Raw genomic sequence first — 22,978 nt, 5'->3', positions numbered from 1 at the left:
AATAAACTTTCAGATTATATCTCCATATACATGGATTTCAGTTTTCCTCTGACTGTATCCCTACCTGACATTTATGATGTGCTGATTCCATCCCTCCTTATCCCCTGAATGGGATGAAGAACATGTAATTGGAAAATACTGACAGCTGTTCTCTGAATAACCCCAATAGAGGCTGGCTGAGATGTAGCTGATTGCTTAAAAAAGTTGGTACTGCATGCCATGAACATTCACACAAACACATAATGAAGCAATTCCCTCTCAAACTTCTTTCCCCAAGGTGAGGAAATAGTGCTGAGAGTCTTGTCTCCTCCTGGTCTGATCCTGGAGGGAGAAGCCATGACATTTTTTCTCCCATGGCACTTTTCAGATGCAGGACTTAACCCCTAGGGTGTAGACGGCTGAGAATAATTTAGGGAGCCACGGACTTTTCAAAATTGCACTGAAGACTGAAGAAAAACAAATATGATTTATAGCCACATTGGTTATTTCCCTTCTTTCCTCAGCCATGCTAAGATTATCTTGGTTTTGGTTTAAGCATCTAAATTAGTTCTTATCCTTTATTCATGCAATTCATGATAAGCATAAAAGGTGATGCCTTCATGAGTTCCTTTTGGCCTTATAAACCTCCACAAGAAAGATAAAACTGTGCTATGTACATTTTATGATATTACAAACTCATTTCTCAAATATGCAGCTGATTTTGACTGCATTCTTTGTAATGGATCTGCAGCAATGACAACCATATGTTCTTTATTTTGTATAACCAGGTTTTTAAATCATTAAAATCATTAAAGATTCTTGGAGGCTTTGTAAAGAAAAATAATTTCAGTAATAAGAATGTGTCAAAAGACATTTTCATTGGTGAAGACTTAGCTTGACAGACCATTTATTTTCTTTCTAAATTTCTTCCTAGTCTAAAGCATTGTCTCGTGATCATCATTTAAGGGCTCATCTCAGTTTTGTCCTCACACATTAAAATAACATTAAAATAATGTTATGTAAAAGACTGAGGTAACATGAAATGCTAAATCTTTTACATCTCTAGGCATTGAGAAGAAAAAATAAAGACATAAATTTGCAAGACTCCTGCTAAGACATACAATGGCACTGTAGACTTCCAAGAGAAAGAAATCCATGGTGCACAGTAAGAAATCGGAGTGTTGCTCTCCTACCCACTTAGGCAAAATGAGAGTTATGCAACTTCCCAAATGCTACAGATTATTTTTCTATTAATTCATTAATGATGGAGGGATGTAGCTCATTCTATGATGTGCTTTTCAAAGCACTGTGGCAAAGACAAATATCACAGAGAAATCAGTATGAGTGGATCAGAGTATTTCTGCCACAGACTTGAGGAGTATCATTTGTGATAACTGCAGTGTCAGAATTACCAGCAGAGTCCTGACGGACATGTCTATGACAGGGACGATAAATGCACAAAATACTCTTATGCTTTACAATGAATGCCTTTTACAATGAATGCTTCTCAGAAAACTATAAAATATATTCTGCTTAAAATTATATAAATCCATCCAAATAATTCATCTTTCTACCAGCAACAGTTTTCCTGAAATTTATCTGAAGGGTCTCCAAACATGGTCATCACCTCATCCATTTCAAGGACATTTGGCCTCGTGAAATAATAGCATGTCACTTTCGGGGACAGAATATCCTGTGGGAACCATCAAATCTATTCACTCAGCTCTCAATTCATAATACTATGTATTGTTCACATGTTTTAAATGTACTGAGGGCACTTCTCAGTAAAGACTAGGGTTTGTTAGCTCATACAATTTCAAATAAAGTCTAAATGTGTTGACTTAGGAGCTTTGCTTCTGATTTCTGTGGTATCTTAGGCTCATAATCTACTCTCTGCTCTAGTTTAATCTTATAGTCCTAGTTATAGACTAGGACAGCAAATAAAAGGAAAGAAGCATGTCTTGACATTGTTGTAATCGATTGAATTTATTGACCTCTGTCAAAGGACAGACCTTAATTCCTAAAACTCTGGACATCTTTATTTTTTGTAGTGCTTTCATTGCTCTCAAGATGAAAATTTTATGATTTAATGAACTAATAAATTAAATTAAGGCTTAAATATGGAAAAGATCATTTGTACGAAGAAAGTATGGAAAAATGTGGTAGAAAAAGAAATATGAAGAATGTGCTCCGAAGAAGTGCCGAAAGGGAACTCGGAAAAACATGCAAGAGCAGCAGCATTGTTTGTTCTGAATAGTGGCAGCAGGACTTCACATGCCTTGTATTTTGGGATACTGGATAGATAGAAGTCTGTGACCCCAGTAGACATGCTGTGCTTTTTTTCTTTGCCTTTGTTGCAGATTTACCTTTTTATTGCGGGTCTATTTATGGAGAGGGTCTGCTGCAGAGTCGTGCTCTCACTCAAGAAGGTTGCATGTCATGCTGTGGTTTCTTTTTGGATCAAGATCCTCCCTAGATGGAGGAACGTTGATAGTTTTTGAATGTCATAGACACCAAGGAAAATAACTGAGCGTATTGCTCACTCTCCCAGTGAAAAGGGATATTTTATTTTACCCATTTTGAAGAAACAAATCACTGGGGCCCAGGAAATAATTATCTCTGGCCTTACTTCTCCCTCACTTTAAACAGACAAAGATACTACACAAAATTGTTTTTAGTTATGTGTTCCTAGATACACCTTACAAATTGGTATGTGTTTGTTAAGGACTGGGATAACTCATAAGGCCTTCAAAAGAGCCTCCAAAGAAGAAGTAATAGGAATTTTAAAAGAAAGAAATTTAAAACAACTGCTGTTCCATGTAAATACTATTTCAGCAGTCCCAAACTGGGGTGTACTGGCCTGGGGAAATGGCTGCACTCTCTAAATAGATCTGCCCTAGGGCTGTAAGTCTATGAAACTAATTGAAGTCGCTGGATCTGCATCAATTTTATGATTGAATCTTAGTGCGTAATAACAGGGATACTCTTAATTTAGTGCATGGAATGAAAGTTAAAAGCAAATGAACTAAAATTGACAAAAGAAATAGAAGATTAAAGATGATTCTTGTTTCTTGGCTGTACAAGAAAATAAGTTACAAAAAAAAAAAGAAAAAAATACCTTTGTTTCTATTGCATGCCATAAAAACCTCATAGCAAAAATATTGCCTCTGATCCTAGTTTCTGTCTCATATGTTTCACTAACTGGTTATATTTAAGATTAATAATTAAAAAGTTGATTCTAGAGGCCCTTTCAGGTTAACTAGTTTTTTAAAAATAATGAAAAAATTTAATGTATTTGAAAGACAATAACTATTTTTGCTATTTAAAAAATGCTCAGCACAAATAAGTGTGCTTAAAAAAAAGATTATCTTCATCATGGTTTAATTAGGCTGCTGCAAAGTAGCTACTTGCTATAATATCTGATTTTTATCTCTTTTAAAACAAGACTTTATTTATTAAATTAACTGTTCTCCAGTTTAGAATTTACTGCTACTAATCAGCAAATCTTTTCATTCCCTTATTAAGATTCTTTTTACTGAGACATTAATGTCTTAAAACATCTTCATGTAACTTTTATTCTTCAATCTGAAATCCCAGCTGTGTGCAAGATAATAACAAGGTCTCATCTATTTTAGTAGGATCAAGATTTCATTCTAGCATAGCAAATAACAAGCTTTGTAGCTGAATGCATGAGGAAAGTACTCATATTTGTGACAAACTGTCTGTCTAACCTTTTTAAGAACAACTCAGTCTGAATGCACAGCATTATTAATGGGAACTGCTGTTTTACTTTTAATTTTAGATTCAGTACTAGCACACAGCAGCAAGAATTCAAGTGAACCCTCTTGCACCAGCAATCAAAGGAGTTATGACAGCAATAGCTGTGTTATTAATTGAAAGCTGATGTACTTTTATTCGGTCTTGGTAGCTTTCGTTCTCAAAGAATAAGGCATGTGCCAAAGGAGGGCTGTGGTCTCCCAGAGCCCAGACAAAGAGGAGACAATGTTGAAGGAATGACAGCGACTTTTCATACATAAAAGCTTTACAGAAGGCAAGAAGTTTCCATTGTGGCAATGCAGAAGATAGCTCATCTGAAGGGTATTTACAAGGGTGTAAATGATACCCCAAATCTAGTCCATTTACCATGTTTATGCATTAGTCTGAATGTGTTGCACCTTTGATGAGCTGACAAACCACAGTGAGTTTAAAAGAAGGGTCTTAGGCACCATTTGAGTCAACTTCTGTCACGTGTCTCCAGTTTGAGGTATTTGCAGGATCCAGCCTGGCTGTATCTCCTGAAATAGAAGCATCTAGTACCATCGTGACTACAGCACCAGTCATGATCTGAGAGAAGATTAATGATAGATTTCTGTTTTGGATATTGGCTTGAGTCTGGCAGCAAGGAATGGAAGAGGAGATCTTCCTTTGACTGGCTTGAGATGAGATCTCAAGGCCGTCAGTCACAACTGTGCAGGGAATGTAGACCTCTGCAGTGAGTTTCCTAAACAATAACCAAAAGCTTTCAAACAAATGAACACACAAAGAAAATATCCAGTTTTAGTAGAATATAAAGTAAGTTAATTAATGTTTTTAATACAGAAACTAGAGTGGAGTAGTAATAAAAGGGATTGTCAGTCAAGTTCCCCATGTCCACCGTGTCCTTGCAGAGAGACCATTGTCTCAGGTGTCTCAGTGGCTTTCTGACATGCAACAAAATTCACACCTCTGGAGACTTTTTGCAATGCCTTGGGCCCAGCAATGTCTCCAGTTCCTGTTTCTCTGAGTATTATCTTTGATGCTTTTGGAGTAGCAGGCTGTCTCCCTCTGTATGCTCTTCTGGTAGCCTTTCTTTCTTAGAAATCTCCTCTGTGTATCTGTGCAATTCCTACCAAAAAAAAAAAAAAAAAAAATTATCCCTCATCCTCCAGAGGGTTATATATGACCTCCAGTTCCCTTTTCAAGTAGTAGTGCTTACACTAAAAACAAACAAACAAACAAAAACAACAAAGAAAGGGTTCAGTCTGTCATAAGGCTGTTCATGCTAAAATCCTCAAAAAGGAAATTGGTCCTCCTACTTCTGTTGCCATGGCAATGAACATTTTTACAGAAAGCCACACTGTGGCTAAGAAATATATCGTATAGCAGTTCATACAAAGCAGTAGCATACTAGCCATTAACTTACTGACTCAAATTAACTGGCTGCCAACCCCAATATCCCTTTTCTGATGGTGACTAGTACCAGATGCTTCAGAGAAAGATGACAATAAATCAGTTTTAAACAATTATGCAACAAATTGTCCATAGAGAACTTTTTTAACTGCTTTCAGTTAGAGATTAGTTCATTACAAAAGTCAAGGGTTTGTGATTTTTTTTTTTTCTATTTCCATAGTTTTTCTCTGCAATGCAACTGCACATGTTCTCACCTGACATACAAATGCTTATTTGTCTTCAATTATCTTCTAAAATATTATTTCCAAAGTTGCCTGTGGCTGTAAGTTAGAATCAATAGTTTAACATTGTTTAAATTTTTAAAAAATCTGTTTCTCACAGATCAACATCTTTTTTGATGAGAGCTCTGTGTTTGTTATGTTATATATTATGTTTTGTTATGTTATATGTTATGTCTATACTGTATCTTACCTTACTTGCTTTTCTCACAAAACTACATAGCCCATATATTTTTATGTTTGCCTTGTATATATTTTGGTCTCTGTCTGTGTAAACTCTGACCATCTCCTCCAAGTGCAGCCATGTCTCTTAGGAATGAGATAAGAGCAGAATCTGAACTACAGTCTGGGCTGTACTGATTACTGTGATAATGATGTCACAGCAGCCTCAGTACTTATTTCTAACTTACCCACATAAAAACAAGGTGTGGGAGTGGAGTGTGTGGAAAGTCTGAAAGGAATGAAGAAGTAAAAAGTGCAAATGTAAAAAAGAAATAAAAATACTGACAATTACACCAGAATGTTCTGATCTAAAAATGGAGAAGAAATTCCCTTGTCTCAACACAGAAGAAAAGCACTGAAACAAGAAAAATCCACTTAGTAAACACAGTCAGTTTATATTGGAGAAGCTCTTGGCTCGCACAGTGGTTGGAAAGTGGTGCAGATCATCCAGTGGACTTTGGCAGTAAACCTGAGAAGCATTTAGACACTTTGCACCTTTTTGGATCCTAATAAACTAATGGTGTCTTCTGCAAGCAGCTGACTTACTTAAAGGACTAAGTGTAGTTCTTTTCTGAGTTAAAGACTAGATCATTAAAGCAGAAACAAGAACATATTTGGGGAACTTGAGAAAAACTAATGAACTATTTCTTGCCAGGGAGTTATCGCTAGTTCCAACTAAGATGCAATAATGGTTTCCCCCCACCCCACTTCTAACAGAAGTTGCTGTCACAATATTAATTACTCCCTTGTACATGAAACAAAAGCGTTTGAAATAAAAAATAAAGGAAATAAAAATAAAGGAAATCAAAATACTTTGTATCAAAAATATTACTAACAAGTCAGCTGTAATTCTGTTTTACACAAAGGATATTAAAATTTCAAGTAAAACCTGAATTCAAAATGGAGTGATAGGTTGATTAAAAAGAAACAAGTAAAAAGATACTGTGGGCTTGTTATTTGGATTCATGCCATAAACAGAATTTTATGTATTTACACAGCTGGGTTATGGAACATTTACCCTTTTCAGTACTTCAAAGATGTACCTTCTTGGCAAATATGAGTACATTAAATTATAAATTCAATCAAATAAATGACTTATGATTAAGCTAAATAAACAAGCATGCAAATAAAACACTAAACCTTTTTTAGAGGATTTTATATAAGTCCATCTTATTTTGCACATATTAATTTAAAACAAGTATTTTATGAACAAATTCCTGGGCAGGAATGCATTCTGGTGCAGACAGTTATAAAATAAATATGTCAGAAAAATTTACTGTAAGATGATTTACGGCTTGTAGTTCTTAGTATTTACCTTAGAAAACTAAGCTTCAATAGGTAAGATAAGAAAGTGAGCATGACTCATAAGGGCAAAAATATGATGCCTACTGTGCCCACTTGAAAGAGTGCAAATGTTTTTATACAGGATATGAAACACTTGATCAAAGACCAAGACCATAATCATGCACAAAAATGCATCCATGTATCTATTTCTAGAGTCCTAATACCACATCTTAACTGAGCAGAGTATGTCCTTTCTGAGCAGGGAAGAGATCTTGGGATAAAAAAAAGACATCTGAATCCCCTTCTCTGTTCATTTTGTAAAGGTAATTACGAACTGGTCCAAATCAAACTATCTCTGAATGCTGCTGTTAGTGCTATCCAAATTACAGGAGAGCAATTTTCTGAAAAATGGGCAGGGTCCTATTTTCACCAGAATAATATCCTACTAATATATCTGCCCAAAAGCCAAAATTATCTCTTCAGCTTGCTAAAGAATAATCTGCAGAAAATATCTAAGACACTTATGTATTTAAAATGACGTGGAGGGTGTGTGGAGCAGATAATTTTCACAGGAGCTGGTTTGAAGGGGAAAAACACACCCATAAGTGATCTTGCTGAAATCTAATTCATATTAGAGAACCATTTTCCAATGTCATTGCACAGTGCTTGTAGGGGGTGATGCCCTAGCAGAACCATGGTGCAGTCTGCTTTTAAATGCTTCATAATTGGGTCTTTATTCATTTCTTTGCAGGATTACTAGTAATTGCAGTGAGGCCCTCAATCGTTTGGTGGTGGCCTGCACATTGAGATCGAGCATCCAATTGAATCAAGGCAAACGTGCTTCAGCAGGGAATTACGAGGGAGAAATTGAACAGAAAAGAGATGGAATATTGTATTAATCGGGGGCAAGACTTTTCAGTAGAGGTCACTGTACATAATTCAGATCTAGTGACTAACAGCATACAGACTGAAGTGAATACGATAAATTGATGTGGGTGGTGCAATAATTGCAGGCTCAGAACAGCAGATACTGACAGAGGGTCTTTGAAGGGCAGAGGATCAAACAGAGGTTACCTTTAGGATTTACAGAGGATAAATTCCTGTGACCTTGGTGGCGGCAAAAGCACAGCTGTAAACCTGAACATGCGCCTAAAGCAAAAGAGTTCCAGAATACAAACTGGTCTTGGAAACAGCGTTAGACCAACTTAAATTGTTTCGTTTCCATTTTGATAAATATAATGAAGTTTCAAATTAAGAATCCTCCTCCTTTTTACTTATCCTATTAAGACTAGGACCACTGCACTCTATAATGACACAGTCAATTTCATCAGTGAGCAGTAATTATTGCTCCTACTTGCATGAGGGACCTCTGAGACTACCCCAGGTCATTCTTGAGGAGTGCTGTGGTCGGTTAAGCACTACAAGGGTCATCCTTCCTTCAGAACAAGCACTGAATTAAATCCTACCTTGCAACAGATACTGATGCTGTTTTCAGCTGAGACATAAAGCCAGGATCCAAGAGGTACAAACCCCATTTTAATTAGAAGTGAAGGTATTACTTTGAGCATCTCAATTAAGTCTCCTTTGTTAACTAAATCTGGCCCAAATTCTACCTGTTTAGTCATTATAGCACTTGTCAATATAGTTCCACTGTGTGCTGTCATTTTACAGGGCACTTTCTCCTTATAGAGGCAAATTAGACGTCAGTAAAATTAAAGTTTTTAAAACATTTGTTATTATTTCTACTAGTAAGAGGAAGCTCTGCCTAATTTTGACTGACAAAGTTCTAATGGACTTAAAGAATTTAAGTGGATATGAAATCAGTACCAAGTGAAAATCACCCTCATATAGTGGTATAAATACAAGACACTATAATAACTTCCTTAAAATTTTGTCTTTTATATCCATTCATTAATTTGATACCACTGAGAAAAAATACTTACATCATAAATATTTTTGTTAAATACACTTAATGTATTCTCAGAAACAGAGTAGCCCAGTTGATAAACCTGGGTTATTTCTACTCCTTTCAATCTGAGATTCTAATTCCTCTAAAACCTACAAGTTAGAATAAGAAAAACTTTGTAGTGCTCTGCTGCATGAATCTCCTATCCATAACAGACCACTTGCATAGATGCTAAAGGTGTTTCAGAAGTCATTGATTAACATTCCTAGCTGTTAATTTGAAAATGAATTCAAAACAGAGATGCATTGTAAACCAAATATATCCTCCCCTCTGTGATTTTGGTTTTCTTTTGATCATAACAATCAACTCACAATACTAACCTGAATCTTGTATCTTAGAGATGAAATTCACAAAATACCCACAAGTATTTCACAGAGCAATCAGTCCCTTAAGCCAAAATAAAGTCTCTCATGAAAGAAGAATTGAGCTAGTCAACTAATGTGTTTATAGCAGGATAATTTGGAATGGGAATTTATTATTGCAAAGCATTTTTGAAGTATAGCTCAACAAATATGTCAGTATTAAAACCTTTCTCTTAGTAAAGTGATCTCACACTTGTATGCCATTTTAGAATGATCTGGATTCTATAATATACATGTATCCCACAGTGGACTGTCAACATGACATGCATAATTAGAGGAAGAGAGGGAAACGAATTGACAGAGTAGTGAACCATGCCACAACTCACTGTTAGAAGCTGTTTGCTGCAGTAAAACCTATTTACTGCAGCTCCAGTACTGTGTTCAATTTCAGCACTCTTTATGCTATAAAGGTAGGCAGACTACAAGAGTTAAGGAAGAGTTATAAGAGCCAACATGGTGCAGAAAGCAATGGTCTGTAACCATACACAAAGAAAGCACTGGGGCAATGTTAAAAGGTAAATTGTTAACAGGGAAGGGACACCATAATAAGCATAGTGAAAAATAGCTGGATAGAGATAATAGATTGAAATTAAGACAAGAAAAATGTATTCTTTGTTTAAAATCTTCTTACTGGAGCTATATGAACATGTAGAATAATCTCGCATAAGAAATACTGGAAAAGTCATAACTTGGAGTGGTCAAAAAACTAGGAAGAATGTGACAATAAATGATTGTAGAGGAAGACAAATTATATATCCTACTGCTGCCAGAGCCCCTTTCCCCTTCCAGTTTCTATGAGTTGAAACCCACACAGATGCGTTGCTAAAAACATAGAAGGAAATTGATATTATACGAGCTCAGATAATTTTTACTTCCTGCTTTTCTCTTTCTGTGTCTTGAAGTAAACCTAGCGCAGGGTAAGTAAAAGTGGCTGAAAGTACAGTAACACAATCAGACTGAATAGGTCTGTCTCAAAGTTATACTAGGCTAAGACAGTAGTAGGACTTCTGAAGTGAAGTTTTTAAAATTATTATTTATTTAGGAGAGAGGGTGAGAAGATGAGGGCAATTCAAAGGGCAGGAAATATTTATATGAAAATAACTCCTCTCTGGTGCTTTGTCTTGATATACACTCTAATAGTACATGTATAACCTTGAAGATCATTGCCCAATGCCAAAGAATTCATTAGCTTCTGGACTGGAGCTATTTGTAAGTGGACGATCATACTGACACAGCAAAATTAATCATTAAGGTTATTATAATAAAGTTGTGAAGTCTTCAAAGATTCTTTCCCTACACTCCTGTGGCAATCATGAAAGTTATTGTTAAATGTGAATCAATGTGCCTTCTAAACATGGGTTCACATATTTAGTCTGCTCTTCACTCACAAGAACAATAACTGCAAGCAGAAAAGGATATTATGTCCCTATAGCATAAGGCTTATGAACATTCATATGGGCAGCCAATGCATAGGATATACTGGATTCATAAAAGTCCTTTTGTTCTCGAGAAAACATTAATTTTTGGTTTTAACCTGTTCAGTCTCAGGACAAAAGCCCTAGCAATAAGGGGTAAAGGCTTATGTCATGGGCATTGCTTCAAAGTCTCTGCTGCTCTTGCTCATTTGCTTGGGCAAAATTGGGTAAAACTCTTCAAGCAAGCACTCATTTCCTGTAAGACAGCTGTGGAGCCTGTATGGAGATAATTAACCACAAATGGAGGATTTTGTATAATTTCCTGGACTTCATTGCTTTAAATTTCCTCTAACTATTATAACATCCTCTGTGTTTCATGCTTTCTTTGATGCCATCATAAAATTATTCTAACAGGAGTCTTCTCTGATATCACCAAGGAATTCTTCTAACAGAAATGTGCTGAAAAAGTCAGGACACCTAGACATCTGGACATCTATTTACCTGCATATCCCAAGAAGAAGAAATAGTTTGGAAAGCCTTTTCACATTCACTTTAACAGACCACTCCTTTGTATATCCTTCTGCCTTTATACATGGCTGGGTTTTTTGTGATATCCTGAACCAATCCCTCCTTTGTGTTATGTTTCTCCTAATTATCAATTTGCTCATATCTAGTCCTAACTGCAGACTCTGAACTAACAGAATTATATTCCTCATATAAGGCTCTCTGTGATATGAATGCTGCAGCTGCATATGGCCCCTCTTTGCAGGGCTGCTGGCACTAATATGTCTGGTCAAAGAGAACAGAAGGGCAGTATGTCCAGAAAATCATCAATTAAATAAAAGAGAGGTTCTTATCTGCTGTACTCATTCTTTCAGGAGAGTGACAATGAGGTTTGCCATAGTTCTTTTGCAGCCACAGTGAGGGTATGAGCAGTAGGAAAACCCTAAGTTCACGGTAATCTAAAATACTGTAATGGAAAACACGACTGCAAGGCAGCATCAACCTTCTCCACCTAATTCCAAATAATGCTAGGATATGCCTGATCCCAAAAAAACAGGTTAATCGCATTTTCTCAGGAAATAACTTTGGTATCATCTGGGATAACAGTCTATTCTACTAGGAAAAAAATTCAATATAAACATAAGATAAAGGCCATTCTTCCTTTAAAAATACAGTAACAAAGGAAAAGCTTGAAGGCTCCTACTCCAAACTAGAACATAAGAATGAAGAAAGATCTTATTGAGCTTGAAAACTGCAAGGCAATAATTAGAAATCTGTTCTTATCTTCTCCAAGAATGTGAGGTGGGAATTTAAAACATTAAATCAAAGCAAAAAATAAAGTTTTCTGCGTGAACAAGAAAGTATATTTTTCCAAATCCTTGTTTGCATCCCTGCTCAGATAAATTTTGCACTCTTATCCTCTGCTCCCGCTATCTGAATGGCACATGTCACTGGTAGCAAAGGCAGAGGAAATTCAGTTGCTGACCTGGCAATGTCCAGAAAAAAATGCGACAAAATAATTTGGTTCTTTCCGGGATTGTCTGAAGTGCCTATCACTCCCTAAGAAACCTCCTTCAAAATTTATCTGATTAGGTCAAGGTGATCATTCCCTAGAGATGTTTTTAATTAAATCATAGCCCTCACACCCATTGGAAAACCTAAGCCACGCTCTTAGTTTATCAAACGCTTCTCATGATTGATGTAAACAATACACTAAAATCCCTCTTTAGGTCTGCCCTAATAGAGGTATTTGCACAGGAAACTGTTTCACTTGGCATACAGCAGGAGTACTGAAGAAATAACACACATGAGTTCTTATGAAAATGATGAGTACTGAACTAATGAAAAACACAAGCACATTTCCTATTCTTTTATTCCAGCACTAAGAATGTATACTGGCTGCACAAATTTAGCAGGGAGCCAAAAAAAGGAAAGTTTTATAAACAACCATTCACAGGATTTTTCTTTACCCCAGTGATGTGGCTGTTCCTAACATCCTAGTACACTGCTGAATGGGAAAATAATCTCTTCCAAAACACATAGTAAAAATCTTTCAAAGGTACATATGAGCATGACACACAAACCTGAATCTGCTGCAGATGATATAAGGCATAGCTATAAACCTGACAGGAAAACAGATACTGCTACTTTGTAGTTTGTCTCAAAGTTTAATGAAAGCGTAACATTTGTAGTAAATACCTTCCTGGATATACCCCTTTCCTACAAAAAAGAATATCAGTGATTCAAAAGAAGTTGGTACATGGTACAGGCCGAACCCTGTACACTTCCACCCCCATTTAAGGATGCTGCCTACAACTAAATAGAAGCAGCCTAACAAACAGTCTTACATATTCTTACATATTTGCATGGTATTCAAATACTTGCTATTTGACATATACAGTACAGATAAAAATCACAAGATTATACTTGTAGAGAGCAGCTCTTCCTCTTCTTGTATTAGATGGGCAAGCTTGGGGGATTTTTTTGAAATTGCAAATTAATAGCTGACTTTTCTCTTTCCTAACATTTTCTAAGCTGATTAATTCTGAGAACCAATTCCAGCAAAGGTATCAAGCCAGACTATATTAAGTGATAAGGATTACACTAATTCATCCACAGCATCTTGATAAACAATCTTTCAGTGATGGATGAGAAGAATTTAATTTCTACCAACTGCGGGCTGAATTCCTTCAGAGTTTTATGACCTACTGAAAAAGGTCTTGCATTCAGACACATAACCTCATTCCAGCAACCAAAGCAATCAAAATAACTTCTGCCTGATTACCAGCTGCAAATCTGCAAGCAGTAGTTTGTGCATTAGAAGTATTATATGATCAAATAATAATAGACTTATAGGGACACTTTAGATGGATTTTGATACCCCTTTTTCATGGATGTGGTCTCCTGTTCTTTTCTGAAAGTGCTTAGCATCTCCCAGGGTCTGCATCCTTATTAGGCCGTGACTCATCCTGAACTTCATCTAACTGGGAAAAATTACATGGAAGCAGTTTTATACAGAAGGAAATATGATTTTCCCCAACAGATAGGCAAACCTCAGAAAGACCATCTCAATCAACATAAACATTTTGCAAAAATGCTGCACTTCAGTTGTGATGAATTATCCAGTTGGAAAAAGGACCACTAAAAAAAAAAAAATAATCAGCTAATCTGGCCCCGTAAATTTTTGTACAATAAACATACAAAATAGCACATAATATGCATGTGTTTAATTCCTTATAACACTTACATTCCTATTATTTTCACTGAATTATCTTCAAATATATCTCTGTCTTACAAAATTAATTCTGTATGTATATTTAGTAAAATGTTTATATGTAGAAGTACTTCCTAGGGGTGGGATACATAATGTATACACATTTAGCTTATGTAGTCCAGCACTTTAAAATACTTTTTTCTCCTAAAAATGACTAATATATACACTAGGTATTTCAAACTAATCTCACTAATCTTCTTACCCATTGTCATTCCTAACAGGCAGATCTTCAAATCCTTTGGAAGGACAATATCAAACATTTAATTTCATTACAAGACCTGTTTTATTTGAAATCAAGTACTTTGGTGATGTTTCTCTTTCCAGAAATAAAAACCAGGAACCCTGTTTCCATTTTGCAACTGAGAATGGCATGACATTGAAAAATTCAGATGAAAGATATGGCAAGACATAATTACTTAAAGAGTACAAGTATATTTACTTTCAAGTAAGGACCCAAATGCTAACACTGTATTACCAGTAACAGATTTCTATACCATAAAAAAAAAAAAAAAGAAAAAAAAGAAAGAAAAAAAGTGCTTAAGAAATCCATCTAAATATCTAGTTACATGTAATTCTAATATCTAGTTACATGTAATTCTTCATTGTTTGTGTTTATTCCTTGTGAAAGTGAACTTGTATCTTTTAATATTTATAGGTAAAAAGTAGGTTTAAGTACATTTGCTGTTATGGAATGAGTTTTCAGGCTCTGTGATAGTATAACATCAGATGGCTTGGGCTGGAAAGTACCTTACAGATCACCTTAGACATCATCTCCAGGCCAGTTGCTCAAAGCCCCATCCAGCCTGATTTGAACACTTCCAGGAATGGGATAACCACAACTTCTATGGGCGACCTGCTCCAGTGTCTCGCTACTCTCAAAGTGAAAAAATGCCTCCTAATAGTTAGTCTAAAGCTATCCTCTTTCAGGCTGAAGCCATTACCCCTTGTCCTATCACTACATGCCCTTGTAAAAAAATCCCTGTCGAGCTTCCTTGTAAGTCTCCTTCAGGTACTGGAAAGCTGCAATAGGGTCAATCCAGAGCTTTCTCTTCTCCAGAAAGAAAAATTCTAACTATCTCAACCTTTCCTCATAGGAAAGGTACTCCATCCTTCTAATCATCTTCATTGCCCTCCTCTGGACTTCCTCCAACAGGTCAATGTCCTTCCTGTGCTGGGAATCTCAGATCTTTACTCAGTACTCCCTGTGTGGCTTCACAAGGGAAAAGTAGAGGGGAGAACCTTCTTTTGATGCAGCCTGGGATATGATTGGTTTCCTAGGCTGCAAGCTCACTTGGCTGGCTCATGTCCTCACTCAGCAGTGCCCCCAAGGCTTTATCAGCAGAACTTATCTCTACCCATTCATTCCCCAGCTCACGTCGGTATTGGGAGTTGCCCTGACCCAAGTGCAGGACCTTACACCATATGAATATCAACATGAATGTTTGTACTTCCACTGCAAAGCTACTTGCAGTGCTCTTTGCCTTGAACTCTCACTTCTAACTATGAATGTATGCAATCTCTTCTTTCGTTTGTTTCAAGCCTGAATCAAAATCTCGTACTTTTTCCTTCTTTCCTCCTCCATCTCCCAGTTGTCTGGAGCGTCTCTTCCAGGGGAATTATGTCATTACTTAGATGTATTAAAATGCATTAGTGAATTACCTTTATGCCAATTATTATGAAAATATGTTGGTTGAAAAGAACAAAGTTAAACACTAACTTCAGGAAGCTGTCAGGATTTCACAGGACTAAATCACTCATCCAAACTGTCTGTTAAATAAAAAATGCTGTGGCTAAGATTCATTAATTTTTTCATTAATGCTAGTAGCATCCCATTGAGTAGTTTCTGTAGCTTCTTGTATAATGAGCACAAAAAAGAGTCCTGCATTCAAACTAGGGCTTATATAAATGCAATGCTGCATGAAATCTCCACTCTGAAGCAGGGCAAAGAGTCAATGACATTAACATAGCACTGGTGACTCCTCTCCTTTGCAAATATTGCTGAAACAGCACTTTTCACAATGGATTTTATCTAAATTAACTTTATTTCACACTCAATTTGTTGTGCATAGTTTACCCTGTCTTTCATGCCAATTAACTTCCAGAAATGCTTCGTGTGCAAAATGAGGAAGATCTAAATGAATTAAATTGGAACTTAATTGTACTATGTGATAATAGCTACTTTGCAGTTTACACAGTGGTTGCCATTAATGCATGTGTGTTTTAATAAGTTGCATTTGTAATATATTCACCTCAAAATCATCTGGGAAGCCAAAGTAAGTAGCTGCTTCAAAAGTCTGAAATCTCTTCTGTTGTCATATTAGAGAGGGGAAAAAATTTACTTGATAAACAAGCAAAGATCCTAAATGTATCACTTTGAGAAGTTACATGATACCAAGTGGGAATGAAATCTCTTGTGATTGTCTTTCTGCTCATCATTAGTAAAGTCAATTAGTTAGCAGAATGCCCATTCCTTTTAGGTACATTACAAACACAACTGAGCATCATTAACTTGCCATGAATGTGATAACCTCAGATGTAAACAATATGTTTTTCAAATGCTAACTTAAATATTAGGAGACATTTTCCACTGGCCAGAATGTCAATCTAGTAGACAGAAATAATGGATATTTGTGTCAAGCTCCTCCACAAACTGAATCAAGTAATTTCTGAAATTTCTCACCACTAATACAGGAGGTAGGTGTGTGTGTGTGTGTGTGTGTGTGTATGTATACACACACACACACATATACCATAATGTCACCTGTACTTACATATATCTATACATATGTATATATGCATTGTCACAGAGATTAGTTAATTGTAAAAGTACTTTAAGAACTGTGGATGGACTGTTTGAAAAGAACTTGAGAAAGAGGTAGAGCCTCTCCAGGAACATTAAATAAACTTATGTGAATATGTGATCTTTATGAATGGTTTATAAATAGTAAGAATTCATTTGACCTAGAATAGCAGTATTTATTTTCGTGTGAACTCTTCCTAAATTTGTATGTGAGGATAATTTACTCCTGTAGGCACTGTAATTGTCCGCAACTACAATGAGATTGTTACACCCAATGCAATCCAATGTTTCTCATCACCTGGGGTACAATTTTAAGCACTCTAAGAAGAATATCTCTATGCCGCTTCTGGACCTCAAAGCGCTGGAAGAAGCACTGTCTACATCTCTTCTAAATATTGTGACTACAAAATGAAAATCAGCAGTCTTAGCCTTTTCTGGAATTTTGAATGCTCTGTGGAGAAGCATTTCATCTGGACCCCTGGAGCCAGAAGAATGACTTGTAGGAATCAGAAATGATGGAAACATGTATGACATCTCCGTCTCAGGTGCATCTTTTCTCTCTACCCTCCTCTGCTTGGAAAGAATGGAACCAAAAATGAATCAAGAATCACAAATCTTCTACTTCTAGCTGCCTTCTTACATGGCTAATATTCCAAAGGGAAAAGTCACATGACACTAAATTTAAACAATGCATTTGTAAAAATTATCTGTAGAATGGGACATATAACAACTATATAACTTGCAAATCTGCCTTTACCCTCTGTTTCATACTATATAATTTTAATGTGCTGAACAGATCAGCATTAAGACCTGATGATACAAGACAACAACTTCCTGGCAGGATTTCTGAAAAATGAGGTAAACTGTCTAAAAATTTAAAAAATTGTTATGTAAAATTTAGAAAAGTTCTTGCATTACCATTCTTGGAAAACAAATCTCTTTCACTGATGCAAAAGGAAGCAGCTTTGTGAAGTCCTTCACAATACAATGTGGAACTGAGACTGGCTGTTTTCTAATGGAATCCAGAGAAGCCAAATTAGGAATCTCTGTACAATTTCACAAGACTAAGAGGTATGCCCAGCATGATGTATCCACTCAGATATCTGCACTCTTGTGAAGAATAGTTGATGAAGTGTAACATGTTTGCCTGGAGGCATGACCCGTATCAGTGCTAATTTTTCAGATTTGAGGATCAGGGAGTAATTAGACAAGAAGGGGCATCATTAAAATGTAGCATGTTTTCCTTTTATTCTCATAATTTTCAGATGCATTTCTGTTGTTTAAAGAGGAGAGACAAGTCAGTGCATGCTGCATTATAAAAATTCTGAATTATGCTTTAAACCTTAGTGTACAGTGTTTCTCAAGACCAACTGCTATATCTAAGCAGTAGTTTCAACCAGTCTAGGAGATAGAAAAGGCAACGAGTTATATTCACTTTTCAGCAGTAGGAGAGGTTTTTCTGTGCTCCTTTAAGGATTTGCTGAAACAGAAGTGTATCTCATTTGCAGCCACAGTAATCAGCTTACCTTTAATCTTTTGTTTTCTTTATAAATAACAAAGATTTATTTGCTTTGAGCTGTCTAAAACCAGAGCTATCATAGATCATCCAAGAGCATTAATCTCTGTTCTTTACAACCTGATTTCTGAAAACTGAGAGCAATGCAGAGAAGTCAATGCAAGAAAGTCAAATAAACACATTTTTTCACAAATTCTGGGGTTGTTGTCACTATGTTAAGATGTGAGAAAAAAAATTTTTCTCCCAGGAAAAAAAATCAGTTCAAGAATAGTTTTGAAGTAGGTCTTTATTGATTCAGATGTCACCGAAAATCCATCACTACACAATTTGTTGGCAAATTGCTGTCCTTACTTAAAAGCCCTGTCACAAAATACTAAACACCAAGAAAGGATTAAAACAGCCAACCAGCAGAGCTGCTCACCATGCTGTTGAGTCTTAGAATTTGGCAATGCTGGTGGAATTAGGGCCTAAGCTTCAAACTGAACCAAACCAGATGTTGGCAAAACAGTTTGTATGTGCAAACCATAATTGGCTTCTTAATTTCTTGCTTTCTGTAGTTGGAATGTTAATTAATGTAGCTATGATTAATAACAGGATGGCTAATTGTTATCTTTCCTTCTCTGTAAATGTCCTTTTTTATTTAAAGATAGTGTTTTGTTTAATTTGCATTGTATGTTTCTGAAGTCCTGATTTATTTGTCCCCACAAATTGCTTATTAGAAATGCATGACAAAGTGATAATTACAGTCAGATGTGGGAAAAGCATGTCACATGTTCAAGAGGATTATTTAAATCTGTTACTGAGTACGTCAGCGTAGTTTGTACAAATGGAAATTTCAGGTAGAGACTCAATAATGTCAACAAAATGAAAAAAAAAATGAAAGCTGTGAATCCTGTATAAGGGCCATAGACAGGCTAACTGACAAGGAGTTAAGACCTTTACAGTTAAGACCATGTAATCTACCAGAGGGAGACAATAAATTTCAGCTGTCTGAAACCAATATATCTGAACATCATAAGCTTAATATTGCAGCAAACTAATCAGAAAGCCAGGTGCTACACATCTTATATTAACTTTTCCATGAATTAACAGAGGCTTTAGAGTCTCAGAATCACCTAAATCACATGAAACAATAGTATTATAGTTCTGGAGTGGTAAGTGTTTTTCTCTCCCATGATGTTGGTTTTATAAAGCTGGTAAGTGCCCTCTGGATTTAATCTTTCAATTCCTTTAATGTGTTGAATATTGAGAAGATCCATTTATTCCATTGAGATCTAATGGAACATCCAAGTTGTTTTTGTTTCTGTGTTTAGATTTTTGTTTTGCTTTGGTTTATTTGGCTTTTTAATTTGTTTTGGGTTTTTGTTGGAAATAAAACTATATCCTTTGAACTTTCCCAAATCGCTTCGTTTGTCACACTGGATCGTGATACTACCTGAAAAGCAGGTGACATTGTAAATTCTCCTTTCACTATGGTATGTGATGGGGGACAAGCATTAGCATTATTTTGATGATGTTAAAGCTGCACCATGAGATCTTGCTCCTATAGTTGGACTCTTAGTAGTTCCTACAGGTTGAAGCTATAGTAGATCTTTGCTCACAAAGTACTGACAGCTATTTTTTGTCATTCACAAGGGACAACAGTTGGTCAGCTTGACAGACTGACCTTTGAAACCATACAAACACGTAAATTGTGATCTCAGGATTCTTCTGAGCCTTTACTCCAATGGATTTTTAAATTGTTCTTCATTATCTCAAAATATTCTCATGCATTTTATGATATTTTTAAGGGCTCTTCTCAAGACAATCATTCTTCCTGAAATTCTGGTATGCAGTGTATTGTGTAAATATATATTTAACATTTTTTACAAGGCCCAGTATTTTTTCCTGACAAGATCTTGAGCTAATTTTTGAGGAACTTCTTTCATATTGGCAAACTTACTTCTTTTACTGGGAAACATATGATGGATGTAGTTTGACAGACAGGCTGCGATGGCAATGGTACAGTAATAGAAGATCCTATTCTAAGGAGAAGTTTACCTGTCCCTGCTTGGAAGGACAATTTTGGGGTGAGTAGTGTGTGTTATTCTATAAGGTTACTGCAGTATATTATTCAGATTAGAGTCAGTATTTTAATAAGCAGAAAAATAAGTGTTTGTGGTTTTGCCATTGACATTTGCTGAATGACTTTTAAGACAAAAGCCCATACCACTTGTCAGTATGGAAGATGAGTTATCACTTTTCATAAACAAGACAGCGGTGACTCTAGATATGATGGTCTTGTTCCAACACAGGCAATCATATTCCATTTTCTTCAAATTTAACATGGTTTCCAGTAGGTCTGATGCATTTTCAAATATCCTCTAAGCTGATGACTAGAGTTTCTGCATGCTATGGAATAAGTAATATGGTCTACCTGACACAGGGATATATTTCAGCTATAGAAAATTGACCTGTTAAACACCCACAGAAAAAACCCCAAACCACCTATCATTAAAAGCTCACTATTCTCTGCTCTAGGTAACTGCAGTAACCATGGTACTGATCTACACATAACACTAAAGGTACAGTACAATAATCCCTGTGGAATGGCAAATGTAGAATTTTAATGATTCCTGCTTTATTTAGGTTGTAAAGTGCTTTGGGAAAGGTATCCTTCAAGATGAAAGCAAGTACAGATATATAAGCTGTTGCTATTATGCTTTGAATTAATCACTACTTGCTTTCCCCTCCAGAGTGATGCAGAAAAACATCTTAGCATCTATTTTACTTGCAGCTTGAAAAAGAAAAAGGGCTTTCCTCTCATAAAATAGGATAAAGCGAAGAAAAATATAAAGCTCCTTCAAACCTGAAAGAAAGAAAATCAGTTTCCAGTTGATATATATAGCTTTCATCCTGCATTTCTTGAGATTGATATTCATCTGAAGGAAAGAAAATGACCTATGAAATAAAATCGAGTCCTTGGTTATTAAATACTTGCTTGGTTATTAAATACCAGATGGATTCTGAATGGATAATGTGTGTAAGCCCCTGAAGCAGGGGAGCTCAGGAGACAAAACCTACCACCCACTTAACACTCCTAGTGTGAATGAGACACTATCATAATGCACAATAATCATGCTATGCAGACTCTTTTTTAATTAAACTTAGGTGTATGAGGAGCAATACACTTAAACAAAATAAAGGCAGAAAAAAATTAAAAATGGGCAGGATAATATATTTATGTAAAGGACAATAATGCTTACATATAGAGACACTTAAAATTCACATTTTTAAATAACTTAATGGGGATCCTGTTTCCAGTGTGCAGTGGCACACACATACAGTTACAAGCATGTATCAGTGATCAATGGGATGCAAATCAGCCTTTGTTTATTTGATTTCTGTCTCAGAAAATAAAATTAGAATAATAGAAAATAAGGAATTATCATTAAGGCCAGAGAGACATCATGTTTTTCTTACATGTCAAAGAGTACAGACAGAGTAGTCTTGTGCACAACATTTTGTTTCTCCTTTATTGCAGACTTCTGCATGTCCTGCATTCTACAGAGGTGAGATAGACTAACCACGGCTTCATGTAATGATTTGATTTGGAAAGCACCTTTAATGATCATCAGGTCCAACCACCCTGCAATGAGCAGGAACAGCTTCAACTTGGTCTCTTTGCTCAGGGGTCCATCCAACCTGATTTTGAACAGTTCCATTGATGGGGCATCCACTACTTCTCTGGGAAACTTATTCCAGCCTCTCACCACCCTCATCATTTTAAAAAAAAAAAAAAAAAAAAAAAAAAAAAAAAAAAAAAGAAAAAAAAAAAAGAAAAAAAAAAAAAGAAAAAGTATATATATATATATATGTATATATATATAAAATTCCTTGTATCCAGTAGAAATATGCTTTCTTTCAGTTTAAAACCATTGCCCCTTGTGCTGTCACTACAGGGCTTGGTAAAATGTTTTTCTTCTTCTTCCTAGTAAGCCTCCTTTTTATATTGAAAGTCCACAGTGCAGTGTCACCCGAGTTTTCTCTTCCCTATTTTAAATAATCTGAACTGTCTCATCCTTTCTTCATAGAACAAGTGTTACTATCCTCTGATAATTTTTGTGGATCTCCTCTTTAGGTACTGTAACAGGTGCTGGGGACCCAGTAATGCATGTATGTTACCTTGATCATAGCGGAGAAGATCTAGTAGTACTTTATAGAATCTCCTGCTTAACACTTGTGGAAAAAAGAAAAGTGCTTTTTGTTATTACCCACTCTGCTGAGAAAAGCTGTTCACCTCTGCTGTAGTATCCAGAAGCCTAGGATTTACAGGAATTACTGGGGGCATAGGAACACAAGCCAAAGTCTGAAGAGATTCTGTATTATCTTATCTGATAACTTTAGAAAGTCACTGTGATTTCAGACCACTTCTTTGACTCATTTGAGACCAGTGAGTCTAGTTACAGAAAACAGGTTGCCATGGAGTCTGAACTATACCACATCCTCTTTCACAGCACCCATCAATTATTCTTGAAGTAAGGGGGGCACAGAAAAATGCCTCTCTTTAGATTTTTTTCTTCTATTCTTTGGGTATTGTAACATCTGTATGTGATATGTACCATATGCAACACAGTCTGGGAAGTGGAATTATTTAGTCTGGGGTTTAGCCTGGAGAACGAGATGCACAGTGAGGACCTTATCACTCTTTACAACTGCCTGAATGGAGGT

This window comes from Hirundo rustica, chromosome 6 (assembly GCF_015227805.2).
Source record: "Hirundo rustica isolate bHirRus1 chromosome 6, bHirRus1.pri.v3, whole genome shotgun sequence".
Lineage (NCBI taxonomy): Eukaryota > Metazoa > Chordata > Aves > Passeriformes > Hirundinidae > Hirundo > Hirundo rustica.
This window is presented reverse-complemented; position numbering follows the sequence as displayed.